We start from the raw sequence: 20,903 nt of genomic DNA, 5'->3' as shown, positions 1-20,903 counted from the left end.
ATTCAAAAGCTTATTGAAAGGAATAATGGGGAGACAGGGTGTGTCACTATCAGATCAAGAAATGAACCATTTTCTCTATTTTGCATGTGAGCAAAGTAGACCTACATTCTCCTTTGGGTACTTTCTTTTGCATCTCTATTCCCCCCCACTGCCACTCTGGGCATTTGCTGTAGGCAGCATTGAGAGTGTGGTGCTGGAAAAGCGCACTAGGTCTGGCAGCATTTGAGGAGCAGGCGAATCAACGTTTCGGGCGAAAGCCCTTCATCAGGAATGGGGGAGGGGCTTGTGCCCGAGGGTTCAGTTCTCCTGCTCCTCGGATGCTGCCTGACCTGCTGAGCTTTTCCAGCACCACACCCGCGACTCTGATCTCCAGCATCTCCGGTCCTCGCTTCCTCCTCTTTTGCTCCAGGCACCTTTAAAACATTTTGCGCTCACTTTTCGTCACCGGCCAACAGCGCAGAAACCACCATTTTCCAGCCGCGCTCAGTTTTGGAGTAGCATCAGATTGCACTTGAAATGTTAACTGTCTTTCTCTCTCCAGACATCCTGAGACATCGGCTGGGTTTCTTCACGCTCTCTGTTATTATTTCAGATTTCCAGCATTCGCCATTTTTAAATTGACCTCTCGCTTGCTGGTAACGGTAGGGGAAGGAGGGAGATGGTTGGTGGGGGGGAATATGTTGAGCCATGCCATTACTGATTGTATTTTGAGTAGAATTCTGATACAGCTAATGGCTGGCAGTGCTTCATGTATGCCTGACTTTGAGATGCTAGATCTGTTCGAAATATATCCCTTATTGGATAGGGTTAATGGCCCCAAACAGGGAACTCACATTCTACGTGATTCGCCCGGCTGACCTCATTCCAATTACCACCTTCCCCAACTAAGTCCTGGGACATAGGCCTGTTCTCTTTCCTGTCACTTCCCCTGGGGTATTTTTTGCATGAAAATCAGTTCCTCAGACACAGCCTTTGATACTGGGCGGCTTGTATCGGACCATTGGGGGTGCCACAGTGGTTAGCACTGCAGCCTAGCAGCACCAGGGTCACTGGTTCGATTCCAGCCTCGGGCAGACTGTCTGTGTGGAGTTTGCAAATTCTCCCCGTGTCTGCGTGGGTTTCCTCCCACAGTCACAAAAGATGTGCAGGACAGGATGGGATTGGCCATGCTAAATTGCCCGTAGTGTTGAGGGATATGCAGATTAGTTGCATTAGTCTGCAGAAAACGCAAATGTAATAGGGCTGGGGAGCAGCTCTGGGTGGGATACTGTCTGGAGGGTTGGTGTGCACTTATTCTCCACAGTGTGGAAACAGGCCCTTCGGCCCAACAAGTCCACACCGACCCTCCGAAGAGCAACCCACCCAGACCTAGTTCCCTCTCGCTAACACTGTGGGTAATTTAGCACGGACAATTCACCCTGAACCTCCTGCACATCTTTGGACTGTGGGAGGAAACCGGAGCACCTGGAGGAATCCCACGCAGACACAGAGGGGAAAGTACAAACTCCACACAGACAGTCGCCCCGAGGCTGGAATCGAACCTGGGACCCTGGTGCTGGGAGCCAGCAGTGCCGCTCCTTAGGGCCATCTCGAGGTCTGTGGTAGGCCTGGCTGAGGCCTATGCCCCTGGGCCTGGCCCGAGACCACTTGAGGACCACACGCTGTGCTCTCGCAGCTGTCGATGCCCTCCATGCTCAGGGCAAGGGCAGTCGCTGACAACGAGGAAAAGAGACGGAAAAAGAAATAGCGATTGAAGTTGAGAAGCTGCAGCACAGAGGCCCCTATTCCACCGCCAGATTGATTCCTGAGCTGAAAGTCTTGCCTTGTGAAAGGAGATTGAGCACTTTAGGCCCTTACTCTCTGGAAGCTGGGAGAATGAGAGGAGATTGAATTGGGCTATATTAGATGCGGAAGGGATTGGCAAAATTGACAGAGAAAGAATGTTTTCATGTATGGTACTTTCAGAAGAGCAGGGAATGCCAAATTCCAATGTTTGTCTGTTCTTCATGTGCAAAGCCTGGACAGAACTGCTTCAGTCATTGTGAATGTATATTGGGATTGTTTTAAAGAATAAAGTTTTTTGTGTGTGTGTGTGTGTGTGTGTGTGTGTGTGTGTGTGTGTGTGTGTGTGTGTGTGTGTGTGTGTGTGTTAGTATTTCAAGTCTCTGCTTTATGACTGTCCTATGATTTGTTTGTGTTGTGACGTTATGCAGCATGTTTCGGGTGGGGAGCTGGTGCAAATCATCCTGGGTTCTTGCTGTATAATCTGTCTTCAAAATGTTCTCGGTACGACATGCGCTCTGACATGTTTGGGACCCCGAAGCACAATCTCCACAGGGGACTGGGGACTGAGGCCTGAGGCCTGTTCGACAGGCTGCACCCTGTGGGAGGCCAGAGTCAAAACGCATGGTGCTGGGAAAGCGCAGCCGGTTAGGCCAAATCCCAGGAGCAGGAGACTCGACGTTTCAGGCCTGAGACCTAAATAAGGGGGGAGGGGGCTGAGAGATAAAAAGGGGGAGGTAGGGCTGGGGGGTGGGGGAAGTGGTTGGGAAGGCTATATGTAGATGCAGGTGGAGGGTAATTGTGATAGGTCAGTGGGGGGGGGTGGAGTGGACAGATAGGAAGGAAGGACAGGTAGGACATATCAAGGGGGCAGTGCCGAGTTGGAGGGTTAGATCGTGGATGAGGTGGGGGGAGTGGAGATTGGGAAGCCAGTGAAGTCAATGTTGACGCTGTGTAGTTGTCGGGTCCCACGGCAGAAGATGAGGCTTTCATCCTCCAGTTGGCGGGTGGATTTGGTTTGGCGGCGGAGGAGGCCCAGGACTTTCATGTCCTTGTGGGAGTGGGAGGGGGAGTTGAAGCGATCGGACACAGGGCAGTGGGGTTTTTCGGGGCAGGTGTCCCAGAGATGTCCCACGAATTGCCGTCCTGTCTCTCCAATGCAGAGGAGACCACATCGAGAGCAACGGACGCAGTAGATGAGGTGGCGGAGGTGCAGGAGGTGAGGGCGGAGGCAAGGGAAGATGCTGGGTGTGGAGGGTGGGTTTGTGGGGCGTGGACCCAACGAGGGAGTCGCCGAGGGAATGGTCAGTGCAGAACACAGATAGGGGTGGGGAGGGGAATATATCGCTGGTGGTGGGGTCTGACTGGAGGTGATTGAGTACAAAGTGCTGTATGTGGAGATTAGTCGGGTGGAAGGTGAGGACCAGGGGTTGGTTCTATCCTTGTCATGATTACGGGTGGGGTTCGAATTGGAGTTGCGGGAAGTGGAGGAAATGCAATTGAGGGCATTGTTGGTCACATGGGAGGAGACATTGCAGTCCTTGAAATAGGAGCCCATCGGAGATGTCATGGAGTGGAATTGCTCCTCTTGGGAGCAGATGTGGTCAAGATGGAGGAGTTGGGAATAAGGGATGGAGTTCTTACAGTGCAGGGTGGGAGGACGTGCAGACCAGGTCGCCGGGGGAGTCGATGGCTTTGTAGAAGATTTCCATGTTGGGTAGTCCGCCAGAGACAGAGATGGAGAGGTCCAGGAAGGGGAGGGAGGTGTCTGAGATGGTCCAGGTGAACTTAAGGTCGGGGTGGAAGGTGTTGGTGAACTGCTCAACCTCCTCGTGGGAGCACGAGGAGGCGACGATACAGTCACCTGCGTAGCGGAGAAAAAGGTGGGGAATGGTGCTGGTGTAATTGTGGAAGAGAGTCTGTCCCATGTATCCACTGAAGGGGCAGTCCTATCTGGGGCCCATGCAGGTGCCCATAGCTACCTCGGGTCTGTAGGAACAATAGAATAGAACTATAGAATCCCTACAGTGTGGAAACAGGCCCTTCAGCCCAACAAATCTACACCGGTTCTCTGAAGAGTATTCCTCCCAAACCTATCCCCCTACCCTATTATCGTTACCCCTGACTAATGCACCTAACCTTCACATCCCTGAACACTATGGGGCAATTTAGCACGGCCAATCCACCCTAACCTGCACATCTTTGGACTGTGGGAGGAAACCGGAGCATGCGGAAGCAACTCACGCAGACACGGGGAAAATGTGCAAACTCCACACAGATATTCGTTTGAGGCTGGAATCGAACCCGGGTGCCTGGTGCTGTGAGGCAGCAGGAAGTGGAATGATTTGAAAGAGACTGTCTGTGTGGAGTTTGCATATTCTCCCCATGTGTCCGTGGGTTTTCTCCAGGTGCTCCGGTTTCCTCCCACAATCCAACGATGTGCAGGTTAGGGCGAATTAATCATGCTAAATTGCCCAGAGTGTTTGGGGATGTGTAGGTTAATGCATTAGTCAGGCGTAAATGTAGAGTCATGGGGAATGGGTTTGGGTGGGATACTCTTCGGATGGTCGGTGTGGACTTGTTGGGTCAAAGTGCCCTGTTTCCTCAGATTTCTCCAGTTTCCTCATTTCCTCTCCCCCCACCTTGTCTCAGTCGATTCCCTCAAACTCAGCACCGCCCTCCTAACCTGCAATTTTCTTCCTGACCTCTCCGCCCCCACCGCATTCCGGCCTATCACCCTCACCTTGACCTCCTTCCACCTATCACATCTCCAATGCTCCTCCCCCAAGCCCCTCCTCCCTACCTTTTATCTTAGCCTGCTGGACACAGTTTTCTCATTCCTGATGAAGGGCTTATGCCCGAAACGTCGAATTTCCTGTTCCTTGGATGCTGCCTGACCTGCTGGGCTTTAACCAGCAACACATTTTCAGCCCTGTTTCCACATTGTAAGGATTCTATACAAACAAATAGCAATAGTTGTTGAGGGTGTGAACCAATTCCGCCCATTGAATGAGAATATCGGTGGAGGGCTACTGGTTGGGTAGGCAGGAGAGGAAGAAACGGAGGGCTTATCGGCCTTTGTCATGGGGAATGGAGGTGTAGCGGGGCTGGATGTCTGTGGTGAAGATGAGATGTTGGTGCCGGGGACTCGAACAGCCTGGAGGAGGTGGAGGATGTCGATGGTGTCCTGGACGTATGTGGGGAGTTCGTCGACCAAGGGGACCAGGACGGAGTTGAGATATGAGGAGATGAGTTTGGTGGGAAAGGAGCAGGCTGAGATGTTGGGCTGACCAGGGCAGTCAGGTTTGGGAATCTTAGGAAGGAAGTAGAATCTGGCGGTGCAGGGTTGGGGAACTATCAGGTTAGAGGCTGTGGATGAGAGATCCACTGAGGTGATGAGGTTGTGGATGGTCTGGGAGATTACGGTTTGGTGATGGGCAGTGGGATCCTTGACACCATCCTGTCCCCGTTAGGCCAGGGACTCTACCAGCTACTTGTAGGACACCACCCACACCCTCTACGTGCTCCAAAACTTTTGTATCCCGGCCCCCAATGCCTCATCATCACCATGGATACCCAGTTCCTATACACCTCCATCCTACATGACGAAGGCCTCCAAGCCCTCCGTTTCTTCCTCTCCCAATGTCCCACCCGGAACCCCACCGGCACATTCATTCAACTGGCTGAATGGGTCCTCACCCTGAACAACTCCCTCCAATCCTCCCGCTTCCTCCAAACCAAAGGGGTCGCCATGGGCACCCGCATAGGCCCCAGCCATGCCTGCCTCTTCATCGGGTATGTGGAACAGTCCATCTTCTGCAGCTTCACCAGCACCACCCCCCACCTTTTCCTCCGCTACATCGATGACTGTATTGGTGCTAACTTGCGCTCCCACGAGGAGGTTGAACAATTCACCAACTTCACCAACACCTTTCACCCTGACCTCAAATTCACTGGACCATCTCAGACACCTCCCCCACCCCCTTCCTGGACCTCTCCATCTCCATCCCTGGCAATTGACTAACCACAGACATCTACTACAAACCCACTGACACCCACTGCTAACTGGACTACACCTCCTCCCACCCCGCCTTCTGTAAAAATGCCATCCCTTATTCCCAAATCTCCCACCTCCGCCGAATCTCCTCCCAGGATGACCAGTTCCACTATAGAACATCCCAGAAGGCCTTCTCCTTCAAAGACCGCAATTGCCCCTCCTATGTGGTCGTCGATACCCTCCAGCGCATCTCTCCCACTTGCCGCACCTCCAACCTTGAACCCAACCCCTCCCAACGCAACAAGGACAGAAACCCCTGGTCCTCACCTTCCACCCGACCAACCTCCGTTTACATCACAGCATCACCCTCCGCCACTTCCACCACCTACAAACCCACCAGTAGGGATATATTTTCCTCCCCACCCCTATCAGCATTCCGGAGAGACCAATCCGTCTGTGACTCCCTCATCAGATCCACCTCCCCACCCAGTGGTCTCGTGGTCCTCCAGTCCCGCCCCCCCCAACCTGCTTCCTATTGCGTGCAATTCTGGTCTCCTTCCTATCGGAAGGATGTTTTGAAATTTGGAAGGATTCAAAAAAGCTTTACGAGGATTTGAGCTACAGGGAAAGGCTGAACAGGCTGGGGCTGTTTTCCCTGGAGCGTCGGAGGCTGAGGGTGTGACCTTAAAGAGGTTTATAAAATCATGAGGGGCATGGATAAGGTAAATAGACAAGGTCCTTTCCTTGGGATGGGGGGAGTCCAGAACTGGAGGGCATAGGTTCAGAGTGAGAGGGGAAAAATTTAGAAGGGGCCTAAGGGGCAATGCTTTCATGCAGAGGATGGGTGCATATATGGAATGAGCTGCCAGAGGAAGTGGTGGAGGTTGGTACAACTGCAACATTTAAAAGGCACCTAGACAGGTATGTGAATAGGAAGAGTTTAGAGGTATATGGACTAGCTACTGGCAGATAGGACTAAATCATGTTAGGATATCTGGGCGGCATGCAGTGAATGGTCTGTTTCAGTGCTTTACATCTGTGTGTGTGTTTTCTCTGTGTGCTTCTGTGTTCATTTAGGTCTGCAACAGGTCACACTTTGCACATGTTGTTGGGGAGGGGTGTGGTGGAGGAAGGTTTGCTTGAATTAAAATGTGAGGAATTAAAGCCTCACAGGATGTGCATGGCACTCTGCAGCTAAACTGGTACAATGCCACTCTCTGCTGTCCTCACTACGTCACTACACAAGCAGGGAGCGGCGCGCAGGCGCACGTCCGGACCCGGCACAGGAGCATGCGCAGATCCGGTGGCGGCGCTCGGCGGACGTTCTTCCTTTACATTTCGGACCGAAATCGGTAAAAGGCTCGCAATGAGCGACGCAACCGGCCGGAGTGAACATGGGAGGCTTTAGTGGACGTTGCGCGACCCCCGGCGGAGGAAATCGTGGTTGTTTAGACGGAGTGGGGGCGAAATATGGAGCAGAGGCTTTCGGCCCGAAGGTAGGCCCAGCCTCGCGCGGGGGGGGGGGGGGGGGGGGGAGGGAGTGACCTCCGCCATCTTTGTTAAGGAGCGCCCTCCGCCATCTTTGTTAAGGAGCGCCGGACAGCTGGGCGCATGCGCGGCCGCCATCTTGGTGTTGGGATGAATGGGGCGGAGCTTGCAACCCATTGTTCAGGATGGAGGCAACCTGTCAATCAAGCTGCATTGGGCTTTCACACTCAGTGTGTTGTGGATGAGGTGCAGTAGAGGGATGGAAGGAAACATAGGGAGAGCAATTCCTGCTCTCTGCATCCCATTACCTGCATGGGATGCCCTGCCTCAATGCAGCTAAAGGTCTGTGAGTCTACTCAGGAGAAAGTGAGGACTGCAGGTACTGGAGGTCAGAGTCCTGAGTGCGGCGCTGGAAAACACAGCAGGTCAGGCAGCATCCCAGGAGCAGGAGCATCGAAGTCTCGGGCGTAAGCCCTTCATCAGGAATGAGGCTTGTGTCCCAAGGGGACGGGGAAGGTCAGAGATAAACGGGAGGGGGTTGTGGCTAGGAGGAGGTAGCTGAAAATGTGATAGGTAGATGAAGGTGTGTGTGTGGGGGGTGGGGGGGGGAAGGTGATAGGTCAGGGAGGAGGATGGAGTGGGTAGGTGGGAGAGACGATGGACAGGTCAAGTGGGTGGTGCCGAGTTGGAGGCTTGGGACTGGGTGATGTGGGGGCAGGGGAAATGAGGAAACTGGTGAAATGCATGTTGATCCTAAGCGGTTTCAGCGTCTCAAGGCGGAAGATGAGGCGTTCTTCCTCCAAGCGTCAGGTGGATAGGGTTTGAATAATGCCTCATCTTTTGCCTTGGGACTCTGCAACCACATGGGATTAATCTGGACTTCACCAGTTTTCTCATTTCCTCTCCCCTTACCTTAGCTTAGTCCCAAGTGTCCAACTCAGCACAGCCCTCTTGATCTTCTAACGTCTTTCTCATCGATCCGCACCACCCTCCTCTCCAACCTATCACCTTCCCCCCCCACCTTCATCTACTATTGCATTCCCAGCTACCTTCCTCCTAGCGCCCTCCCCCCCAATCTGTCTCTCAGCAACCTCCGACCCACAAGCCCCATTCCTGATGTCGAGCTTATGCTCGAAACATAGACTTTTCTGTTCCTCAGATGCTGCCTGACCTGCTGTGTTTTTCAAGCACCACAATCTGGAATGTGACTGCATTCAGTCACATGAAGACCCAGGGTAGACGGGCTGGAGGCTGGAAGAACACAGCAAGTCAGGCAGCATCAAGAGGTGATGAAGTCAATGTTTCGGATGAACAGGCCCAGAACAGAAATTCATGATACTGTGTAGATGTTATTATCAAAACAATTGACGGCCTACTATGATGACGGGAGGAAACATCCACCTCCTTTGCTTTGCCAGAGAGTTAGAAGGAGGGGAGTTCATAGTTGCAAATTCACACCAGAGGAATCGTTTGTCTTTTCTGAATTGGTATCCTGGACTGATGGATGCTGCAACCTTCTTTTACAGGACATTACATGGACATCTGCCGACAGAAAACTGAAACAAAACATCACACAACACAATTAGTTGGTGTATATTTTCGGGCCTTAAAAGTAAGTGTGTTCTTCCGGATCTTGACCGTGTGCAGGATCAAACTTTTTCTGACATTCTCCCTCTGGCTCATTCAGTGTCCCAAAATTTTTTTCTATGACCAGCTAATGGGAATAAACTTTCCTAATCGACTATATATTAATATTTCATAAACAAATGTGTCTCATTTTCCACTCAATGTATTTTATTCCAAGCAGACAATTTCAGTTTCTGTCGCATAACTAGAGTGACTAAAATGGTATAGAATGATATAGAATCCCTACTGTGTCCTGTGGCCCAAGTCCATACCGACCCCCCCCCCGAAGAGTAACCCACCCAGACCCATTCCCTTACTGCTCTACATGTCCCCCCTGCCTAACACACCTAACCTACATATCCCTGAACACTATGGGGCAATTTAGCACGGCCAATTCACCATAACCTGCACATCTTTGGACTGTGGGAGGAAACCGGAGCACCCGGAGGAAACCCACACAGACACGGGGAGAATGTGCTAACTCCACACAGATAGTCGCCCGAGGCGGGATTCAAACCCTGGGGCTGTGAGGCAACAGTGCTCTAACCATTGAGCCAACGTGCTGCCTCACATTGCTCACTCAACGCCAGGTCCACTTCAAGCACCAAAGGGCGTTTATTGTCTTACAGCTGTGGGTCGAAAGCTACTCCAAGGACCTCTGCACTGAACAAAGGGAAACATACACTTTTCAGACATCTGCTGTGCATTTTGTTTTGACAAGCAATACCCTTCTCTTCAGGGGCAATGCTTACGTGGTCGAGAATGGGAAGGGGAGGGCAGGGATTAAATCAAAATAGAGTCGGGAGGGGGAACTAAAACACTCCAAGCCCCGCAGTGCCCACCTCTCCCTGAAAACCTCGAGGGTGTAGGTCGAATGTGCTCCTTCTCCAGGGACATTGAGACCTGAACGTAAGCGTGGACAGGGGCAGGCAATCAGCCCTAATGCCCCTCTGCATGGCCCACTGCCTGGTCCTGTTTATAGACCGCCTGGCCAGGCCCAGGAGCAGACCTGTGAGGAGATCCTCTGACCTGCCCTCCCCTCTCTGCGCTGGGTACCCAAAGATCAGGAGCGTGGGTGCATTTGCTTTTAACTTGCCTTTGGCCGGTATTATAAATCAATCAGATTGTTAAATAGTTGCATGCACATCCGGTCAGGGGAATCATGGGAACGCATGATCAGTGCTTCAGGTCATCTCATGGTGTCTACCAGAACACTCCTTATCGGTTATCCTTGGACTTTCATGGTGCAACTTCTTCAACCACATTCCAGGCTTCATCTCCTGCATCAGCTGTTCAGTACTCCTCTGATTTTAGGAAGGAAGCATCTTCTATCTGCCTTAGAATTTCCACAGGATTACAATTAAATACACTAACGCCTTTTATACTTAAACACTGCTGTTGGAATGGCAAATCAAGGCAGGACTTATGCATTTAATAGGAGTGTTGCTGAACAAAGAGACCTTGGAGTGCAGGTTCATAGCTCCTTGAAAGTGGGGTCGCAGGTAGGTAGGGTAGTGAAGAAGGCATTTGGTATTTTTTTATTTTTTTATTTTTTTTTATTTGTCAGTGCATTGAGTATAGGAGTTGGGAGGTCATCTTGCAGCAGTGCAGGACATTGGTTAGGCCGCTGCGCTGACTTCTGGTCTTCCTGCTATAGGAGGGATATGGTGAAACTTGAAAGGGTTCAGAAAAGATTTACAAGGATGTTGCCAGGGTTGGAGGATTTGAGCTATATGGAGAGGCTGAACAGGCTGGGGCTGTTTTCCCTGGAGTGTCGGAGGCTGAGGGGTGACGTGATAGATGTTTATAAAATCATGAGGGGCATGGATAGACAAGGTCTAGAACTCGAGGGAATGGGTTTAAAGTAAGAGGGGTGAGATTTCAAAGGGCTCTGAGGGGCAGCTTGTTCATGCAGGGGGTACGTGAGTTTGGAGCAAGCTGCCAGAGAAAGTGGTGGAGGCTGGTACATTTTAAAAGGCATCTGGAATGGTTTGTGAATGTGACGAGTTCGGAGGGATATTATTACAAAATGGGGTAAACCCCTCCCCTGCTTAATTTAAACCAGCAGCACAGAAAAGATTTATCCCGTGTGGTTATCTGTGAAAATTCAACAGGCCAAGAACTATTTAAAGTAAACATTAACAACTTTATTTCTTAAAGTATAACAGAGAATGATTAACTAACAACTATTTACAACCCCTTCCTCTAACCTATCTTTTACTTTTCCTTCTATAAAACTAGTCCAATAAAATCCCCGATTTAAAATTCAACTTTCAAAAGCAGGCAGCTTTCGAATTGCCTTTTTATATCTTCCTCTGTCGTTCTTTTTTTCTTCTTAGAGATTTCTGTTTCACTGGTCACTGCAGGTACCTTTAAGAGAGCTATTCTGTGGGCAGTCTGCAGATTCTGGTGAATTAGCAGTTCTCCCCCCAACTGTTCAATTTTCCTTGGTCCTACACCCCCAAAGCATTGGATTGTGCATAGGTTTTTAATAATGTCAATGTACTCAATTTAACCTTGATTGGAGTTTGGTATGTTTTCGGGTATTATTAAAACTGATTGGCCTAATTCGAATTTGTTTTTGTCTGTAGGCAACCAGCTACACTAGCTGCTGGACCACATGTTACATTGTATCTTGTTCAGAACACTTGGTGCTGTCAGATAATGCTGCTAGCTTTTAACTCTCTTAAAGGTACATCTTCATAACAATATGGGCCAAGTGCTGGCAAATGGACTGCATTAATCTAGGATATCTGGTTGTCATAGACAAGTTGGACTGAAGGGTCCGTTTCCATAGTGTACATCTCTGTAACTCCATGGCTGCATGTTGATATACAATGTAGCTACATTTATCAGGTGGTCTTCACTGACTGTGGGTCAGTCCATACCATTTTATCCTGTTGATCAGTACTAGTCTTTGGACTCGCCAGGATAGAGGCTTCAATCAGCATTTCTCTGTAATGTTTCTTATCAAACTGTTTCCCAACAAGCAATTACATTTGCTGTTGTTTTACCAAGTCCGTTATATGCATTTTACACGATCCTTTGCATTTTTTTTAATGCAAAGGATATGCTTCTTCTATGAAGGCTGCAATTACTCTATTAATGGTTCAACTTCAAGTATCATGTTTGAACACCACTGTTTCTCTTCATAACTGCGTTTTTCTGATGTTTGAAAGGTTGTTTGCAATGAGAGAATTCAAACAAAACCTCATCCAGATTGGACCGTTACGCTATTTTTCATGACATCCTTCTTACAGATTTTTAGAGTCATAAAGTCATAGAGATGTACAGCATGGAAACAGACCCTTCAGTCCAACCTGTCCATGCACAGCATGGAAACAGACCCTTCAGTCCAACCCGTCCATGCCGACCTGATATGCCAACCCAATCTAGTCCCACCTGCCAGCACCCGGCCCATATCCCTCCAAAACCTTCCTATTCATATACCCATCCAAATGCCTCTTAAATGTTGCAATTATACCAGCCTCCACCACTTCCTCTGGCAGCTCATTCCATACACGTACCACCTCTGCGTGAAAAAGTTGCCCCTTAGGTCTCTTTTATATCTTTCCCTTCTCACCCTAAACCTATGCCCTCTAGTTCTAGACTCCCCGACCCCAGGGAAAAGACTTTGTCTCTTTATCCTATCCATGCCCCTCATAATTTTGTAAACCTCTAAAAGGTCACCCCTCAGCCTCCGACACTCCAGGGAAAACAGCCCCAGCCTGTACGCCTCTCCCTGTAGTTCAGATCCTCCAACCCTGGCAACATCCTTGTAAATCTTTTCTGAACCCTTTCAAGTTTCACAACATCTTTCCGATAGGAAGGAGACCAGAATTGCATGCAATATTCCAACAGTGACCTAACCAATGTCCTGTACAGCCGCAACATGACCTCCCAACTCCTGTACTCAATGACTAATAAAGGAAAGCATACCGAACGCCTTCCTCACTATCCTATCTACGTGTGACTCCACTTTCAAGGAGCTATGAACTTGCACTCCAAGGTCTCTTTGTTCAGCAACACTTCCTAGGACCTTATCTTTAAGTGTATAAGTCCTGCTAAGATTTGCTTTCCCAAAATGCAGCACCTCACATTTATCTGAATTAAACTCCATTTAAATGTGGAAGGAACAAGCACAGCTTGAAATGGAGAGAAACACCCACCGTCTGTGTGTGGAGCAATCTGTGAAGAATCATCTGAAATGTCAAAACACCCGCACAGGGGAAATGTGGAGATTGTGAGAAGGGATTTCTTTACCCATCCCAGCTTGAAATTCATTAACGTAGTCACACTGGGGAGAAACCATTTACCTGCCCTGAGTGTGAGAAGGGATTCACTCAGTCATCTGACCTGCTGAGACACCAGTGCGTTCACATCAGAGACAGACTGTTCACCTGCTCTGAGTGTGGGAAAGCATTCACCCTGTCGCCCAAACTGCTGAGACACCAGCGGGTTCACACCGGTGGGAGACTGTGCACTTGCTCTGAGTGTGGGAAAGCATTCACTCGCTCAGCTAAACTGCTGGAGAACCGGCGAGCTTGCACTGGGGATAAAGCATTCACTTGCTTCATGTCGTCCAAACTGCTGAGACTCTAGCAAGTTCACACTGGGGAGAGACCATTCACCTGTTCTGAGTGTGGGCAAGCCTTTGCTGAATCATCCTACCTGCTGGCACACCAGTGGGCTCACACCGGGGAGAAACTATCCAACTGCATCCAGTGTGGAAAGGGATTCATTTGGTCATTTGTTCATCTGGCCTGCTGAGACTTAAATGTAGCCCCTTAGGTCCGTTTAATATCTGTCTCCATTCACCCTAAACTCTGCGCTCCCATCCTGGATTCACCCACCCCAGGGAAAAGACTTTGTCTGTTTATCCTATCCATGCCCCTCATGATTTTAGAAACTTCTATAAGGTCACCCCTCAGCCTCCGATGCTCCAGGGAAAACAGCCCCAGCCTGTTCAGCCTCTCCCTATCACTCAAATCCTTCAACCCTGGCAACATCCTTGTAAATCCTTTCTGAACCCTTTCAGTTTCACAACATCCTCCAGATAGGAAGGAGACCAGAATTGCACAGCATATTCCAAAAATGGCCTAACAAATGTCCAATACAACCTCAACTTGACCTCCCAACTCCTGTACTCAATGCTCTGACCAATAAAGGAACGCATACCAAATGCCTTCTTAACTATCCTGTCTGCCTGCGACTCTACTTTCAAGGAACTAAACAACCTGCACTCCAAGATTTGTTCAGCAATGCTCTCTAGGAACTTACCATTAACTGTATAAGTCCTGCTCTGATTTGCTTTTCCAAAATGCAGCACCTCATATTTATCTAAATTAAACTCCATCTGCCACTCCTAAGCCCATTGTCTGATGAAGATCCCATATAATTTGAGGTAACCTTCTTCGCTGTCCACTCCACCTCCAATTTTGGTTTCTTCTGCAAGCTTATTAACTGGACCTCCTATGTTCATATCCAAATCATTTATATCATTGACGAGAAGTAGTGGACCCAGCACCGACGCTTGTGGCACACCAACTGGTCTCAGGCCTTCAGTCTGAAAAGCAAGGCTCCACCACCACCCTCTGTTTTCTATCTTCAAGCTGTGTCCATATGCACTGACATTGTGGCTAAAATGGTCATAAAAGTGACCACCTGTAGGACAACGTTTGCAAATTATCTCAATTCACTGCATATCAACACGTTCACACTGGATTGAGGCAATCCATCTGCACACTTTATGAAAATGTATTTTCTAGTACATCAAATGGTCAACGGCGATTAGAGAAACAAAATTACATGGAGATTGAGGAGACTTGCAGGAGCATTAAGGTTGAAACATTAGGGGATTTTAATTTTCTTAATGTGGACTGGGACTGCCAGAGTGCTAAGGGCTTAGATGGGTTGGATTTGTTAAGTGTGTTGAGGAAAGTTTCTTTAAGCAGTGTATAGAGGGTCCTACTCGGGAAGGGGCAAAACTCGACCTACTCTTGGGGCATTAGGGCAGGACAGCTACTAGAGGTGACAGTGGGGGAGCACTTGGGACCAGTGACCACAGATCTGTTAATTTTAAAATAATTACGGAAAGGGACAAAATTGGTCCACAAGTTCAGGTTCTGAACTGGGGCAAGGCAAATTTTGATGGAATTAGACAAGTGCATGCAGGGGTTGATTGGAATAGTTTGTTTGCAGGCAAAATGACCTCTGGCAAGTGGGAGGTTCTTAAAAGTGAGATAGCTAGAGTTCAAAGTCTATATGTTTCTGTGAGCGTACAAGGCACGACTGACAGGAATAGGGACCCTGGATGACAAGAGATATTGAGGTTTTGACCAGAAAAAAGAAAGGAGGCTTGGCTCAGGTACAAGCAACTTGAATCAAGAGAATCTCTGGTGGTATGCCGGGAATACAGGAGTTTACTGAAGAAGGAAATCAAGAGAGTGATAAAGGGACACGAGATAGCCATGGCCGAGAAGATTAGGTTGAATTCAAAGACGTTCTTTAGTTATATTAAAGGAAAAAGAATAACTGGAGAGAGAGGAAGTAGGGCCCATCACGACCAAAATGGACATATCTGTGTCGAACTGCAGGAGATGGGCGAGGTCCTCAATGAATATTTCTCCTCTGTGTTTACTGTGGAGAAAGATGTGAAGACTTGGGGAGTCTGCTGGAGATATCTTGGGGACAGTTCATATCACAGTCAAGGAAGTGCTGGATGTACTCGAATGTATGAAGGTGGCTCAATCTCCACATCCTGACCAGATATACTCAAGAACACTGCAAGAGGCAGGAGAAGACATTGCGGGGGCCCTAGATGATATTTTTGCATTATCATTAGCCAAGGGTAAGGTCCCAGAAAACTGGAGGTTAGGGAATGTTGCCCCAGTATTCAAGAAGGGCTGCAAAGAAAAACCTGGGAACTACAGACCAGTAAGCTTGACATCTGTGGTAGGTAAGTTACAGGGGCTGCCCGAACACGGTGAATGATGCTGGAGAGTTGTTATTCGGACCAGCAGTGTTCCACAGGGATCAGTGCGGGGTCCACTTTTATTTGTCAATTTTATAAGTTCATATGATGTAGGAGCAGAATTAGACCATTCGGCCTGTCGAGTCTCCTCCACGATTCAGTCATTGCTGATGTGCTCCTCGCCCCAATTTCACTGTCTTCTCTACATGTCCCTTCAACTCACTATCAATTAAAAGTCCATTTCAGTCCTCCTTAAATTTACTCACTGTCCCAGCATCGACGTCACTTTGGCATAGTGAATTCCACCGACTCACAGTTCTGAGAAGTTTCTCTTCAACTCTGTTTTAAATTTATCCCCCCCTTATCCTACGACTGGGACCTGCTGTCCGAGAATGCCCCACAAGCGGAATCATCCGCTCCACATCTACTTTATCCACACCTGGTGTCATCTTGAATGCCTCAATTTGATCTCCCTTCATTCTTCTAAATTCCTGAGAGCGTAGGAATAAACCGTTCCACCTCTCTTCACCTCTGGGATAATGGAGCGAACCTGCTCTGCACTGCCTCCAATGTCCCTGCATCGTTCCTCAAATAAGGGGACCTAAGCTGTGCACAATACTCCAGGTATGGTCTCACCAATACCTTGTGTAGTTGCAACAGTATTTCCTTACCTTTATATTCTATTCCTTTAACTATCAAAGTCAACAATCCATTGATTTCTTTATTATCTGCTTGACCTGCAAGCTAGTCTCCTGTGATTCATGAATGAGTGCATGTATATGTCTCTGCACTGGAGCAGCCCAAAGTGTCTCCCCATTAAGATAATAGGTGAGCTTCCCAATTTTTCGAAGCAAATCCATGACCTCGCACCTACCCATGTTAAAATCCATCTGCCGTATTTTGATCCACTCTCCAAACCTATTGCTATCTGTTTGTCAGGTTCTTATTTCCTTAATGCAATTTACTGCCCCGCCTATTTTTGTGTCATCCACAAAGTTGGCAAAAGAGCCTTTTATCCCTGTATCTAATTTGTTGATGCAGATTGTAAATAGCAGGGGTCCAAAGACCGAGCTCTGTGTCACCCAACTAGTTATATCTTGCTACCCAGGAAAAGAAAAGCCTTTACCCCGACTCTCTGTCTTCTGTCCATCAGCCAGTCATCTATCCAGGATAATAAATTACCTCATATCCCATATGATCTAAACTTGCGAATTAACTTTTGTGCGGCACCTTTACAAACACCTTCTGGAAGTCAAGATAAGTTGCATCTACAGCATCCCTATTATCTACTTTGCTTGTTACGTCTTTGAAGAACTTTCTGAATAAGTCGAACATGACTTGCCCTTTGTAAAACCACACAGTCTCTAATGGATAGTGGCTTGACATTCCAAATGTCCTCATATTGCTTCCTTGATGAATGATTCTAACACTTTTCCAACAACACATGTTACGCTAACTGGTCTGTAGTTTCCCACATTTTGCCTCCCTCCCTTTTCGAGTAAGGGTGTAATATTAGCTATTTTCAAATCCACTGGAACCTTTCCTGTGTCCAGGGAATTTTGGAACACTGTAACCAATGGATCTATTATCTCTGGTGCCACTTTCTTTAATACTCTTGAACGCTGGCCATCAAGCCAAGGGAATGTGTCTGTCCTGAATCCTAATCGTTTCATTTGTACCTTTTCCTTGTCTATATTGATTGTTCTAAGTTCTACCTTATCTATTGTCTCTGTCTTGCTCATTCCAACAGGAATGGTACTGTTGTCGTCCTCCTTGAAAACTGAGGCAAAGTATTGATTCAGCATCTCTGAAATTTCACTGTTAACTCTACGGTTTCATCTGCCAAGAGACAAATAGTCACATTGATGACTCTCTTTCCTTTTAAATATCTAGAGAAGATTTAGCTATCCTGTTTATTGTTTTGGACTAGTTTTCTTTTATAAGTTACCTAGCTCTCTTTTTTAAATTTTTAAATATCCCTTTGATTATGTCTGAAGCTTTCCCAACCTTCGACCCTGCCACTAGCTTTGGAAATATGGTATACGATCGTTTTTTGACTTTAATATTGCCCTTGACCTCCTTTTTATCCCTGGATTTTTTTTTGTTGTTTTACCCTCCTTGCGTCTTTCTTTCTCTCTGGGACATATTTTAATTGTGATGAATTGAGAAACTCCTTAAACATTTGGCACTGCTCATCCGCTGTCTCACCATTTAGCTTTCCTGTTCAATCTACTCATGCCAAATCTGTCCTCACCCCCGATCTAATTTCCTTTGTTTAATTACAGAACACTAATGTAGGACTCCACTTCCTCACCCAAAACTGAATTTTGAAGTCTATCATAGCATGGTCACTACTCCCTGGAGGATGTTTAACTACGATGTCATCAATTAATCTCCCCTCATTGCACAATACAACATCCAGAGTAGCCTGCTTCCCGGTTGGTTCCACAACATAATGCTCCAAGAACGAAATCTCCAAAATATTCAATTAACTCTTCCTCCAGGCTACTTTTGCCAAATTGACTCTTCCAATGTTTGTGCATGATAAAAACACACATGATTATTGCTGTGCCTTCCTTACTAGACTCTAATATTTCCTGGTTTTTACTGTGCCCCGCTGAAGAAACACTGTTTGGGGACCTATAGATTACTCCTAAAAAGTACTTCTACCCTTTGCTATTTCTTATTTCTACCCAGACTGATTCAACATTTTGATCTCACATGCTGATGTTATTTCTCATGACAGCACTGATCCCCTCCTTCACCAAGAAAGGCCACATCACCTCCTTTCCCTTTCAGCCGGTCTTTCCGATATGCGGTATTCCGAAATGCGGCAAAGAGGGTCGATTCAACAAATCAGCGAGTTCGGTAATAATAACCAATCTTTACCTGGTATCCCGATAGCTGCAAGAAAGTTATAATAAATGGAAAACAGCAGACCTTTTGGTGATATGTGCATTTCTGTCAGAGGTTTGAAGCCCATCGCTTGTTGCACTGTAAGTTTCCACACTTCTATACGAGTCAGGCTCAAGGGGTTTAATTAGTTGGTTAAACCTTTTACAGAAATTACCATGTTTATCAAAACAAATCAGATAAGTGCAGCTGCAATTCTCCATACTTTGATGGTCTGAATCTAGAATGGGAAATGTCCAGGGATTGGAAAATGCCTTGATTACCTTTACCAAATTCCATGGCCTAGGTTTTCAGTTCACGGCTGAAACAATTGGATTCTCTCATGGTCAAGCTTGAAGGTACGAATTGTCCTTGTTCGCTGTCACTGCGATTAATTTCAATCTCTGGCCGAGGTATTGTTAGCCCAATAAAGTTCAGGTACAGCCCAGCGAAGAGGTTAAATCTGGGAAAAGTCACGCCCCATAATTGCATGACTGGTTGAATACAATCTTATTCATACCCGTTTTTAGCTCAAAGATAGCAATATACTTTCTGATGATACTTATTGTTTCTTCCAAACACAATAAAATCTTCATGTTGTATTCGTCTAATTCTGCTGAAAATACACTGGTATATCTACATAGAACATCATCAAAGATCTGTTGACAGCACCTTCCAAACCCACGACCACTTCCGTCCAGAAAGGAAAGGCCAGCGGGAACTTGGGAACACGACCACCCGCAAGTTCCCCTCCAAGCCGCTTACCACCCTGACTTGGAAATATACCGCCATTCCTTCACAGTCGTTGGGTTAAAATCCTGGAATTTTCAAACTACCAGCATTGCGGGTTAACACACAGCAAGTGGTCTGCAGCGATTCAAGAAGACAGATCACCACCACCTTTTCAAGTGCAAATAGGGATGGGTTATTAATGCTGGCCAGCCAGCGACGCCCAAGTCCCACAAATGAATAAAACAAATCAGTTTGGATGATGTAAGTCGGAAATAAAACCATAAATACTCGACAAGCTCAGGAAGCATCTTTGCAGAGTGAAAGTTAACATTTTGAATCCTATATTCCTATTCATTACTCATGTTAAACCCTGTTTTCAGCGCCGGATCAGAGATGCAGATTATTGGGGAGTGCGAATCACCTTCTGTCTCTCCAAAGCCTAGCAATCTAAAAAAGCCATCTACAAGGCACAAGTCAGAAGTCTGATGCTATATTCCACCCTGGTTTGTACAGGCGCAGGTCCATGAACACTGGAGAGGTTTGGCGTAAATGGAGGAGGAAACATCCCTCAGCAAGTGGGACTTGAAGTTTGTTCTCCTAGCTCAGTAGTAAAGACGCGACTACTGCACTTTATTTCACAGTAATGACCACATGTGTGCGTTAGTTGGAATGCATATGGAGTGAGTATGAACAACAGAAGTGGAAACCAACTCAGAGTAGGGTACACTACTGTACGTTGTGCATCCTAAATTCATTCAGCTTGTTATGATCACAAAATGCACGAAACAATGTGTGGATAGATGGGACACAGTGAATGCCATGAACAAAAAGACCAAAGAATCGATATTGATGTTTTTTCCTATATGTACAATGTAATACGGGCGGCATTGATCATTGGAATGTGACTGACCTTCACAGCATTGAGCAGTGAAATCAAAAGAAATTCACAATTTAAAGTGAAAAAACCTTCATGAAGTTTTTACTCTCCTTACCCACACGTTTTGATCAAATGGTTATTTTTGCAACTGCATGTTGTCCAATATTGAAACGCACAGATGATAAAAAGCTCATCGTGTTTTCCTTTTGCTCACTCAAACCAAAACGTTAAATGAAAAAGAGAAGATTTAACGTCAAGGTCAAAACTGGAGTCGAAGAATTACTACTTTTAGCTCCTCTATGGTGAATGTAATGATGTTTGCACAATTTACAATTGAGTACGAATATTTTGAATAAATAAACGATAAATGCCAAATTTAATTGACACTGTATAAGGGCAGTCACGCAGTTTTCTGCATTTTCTTTGTGGAGTAGTCGAGTTCGATAATCGTGCAGTTAGTCCTCAAATGTCATATTCAGCTCAGGGTTTGTGTGAGTTAATGTAGTCCAGATTAATTATATCTTGTATGTACGGGT

This window comes from Hemiscyllium ocellatum, chromosome 27 (genome assembly GCF_020745735.1).
Source record: "Hemiscyllium ocellatum isolate sHemOce1 chromosome 27, sHemOce1.pat.X.cur, whole genome shotgun sequence".
In the NCBI taxonomy this organism is placed as follows: Eukaryota; Metazoa; Chordata; class Chondrichthyes; order Orectolobiformes; family Hemiscylliidae; genus Hemiscyllium; species Hemiscyllium ocellatum.
This window is presented reverse-complemented; position numbering follows the sequence as displayed.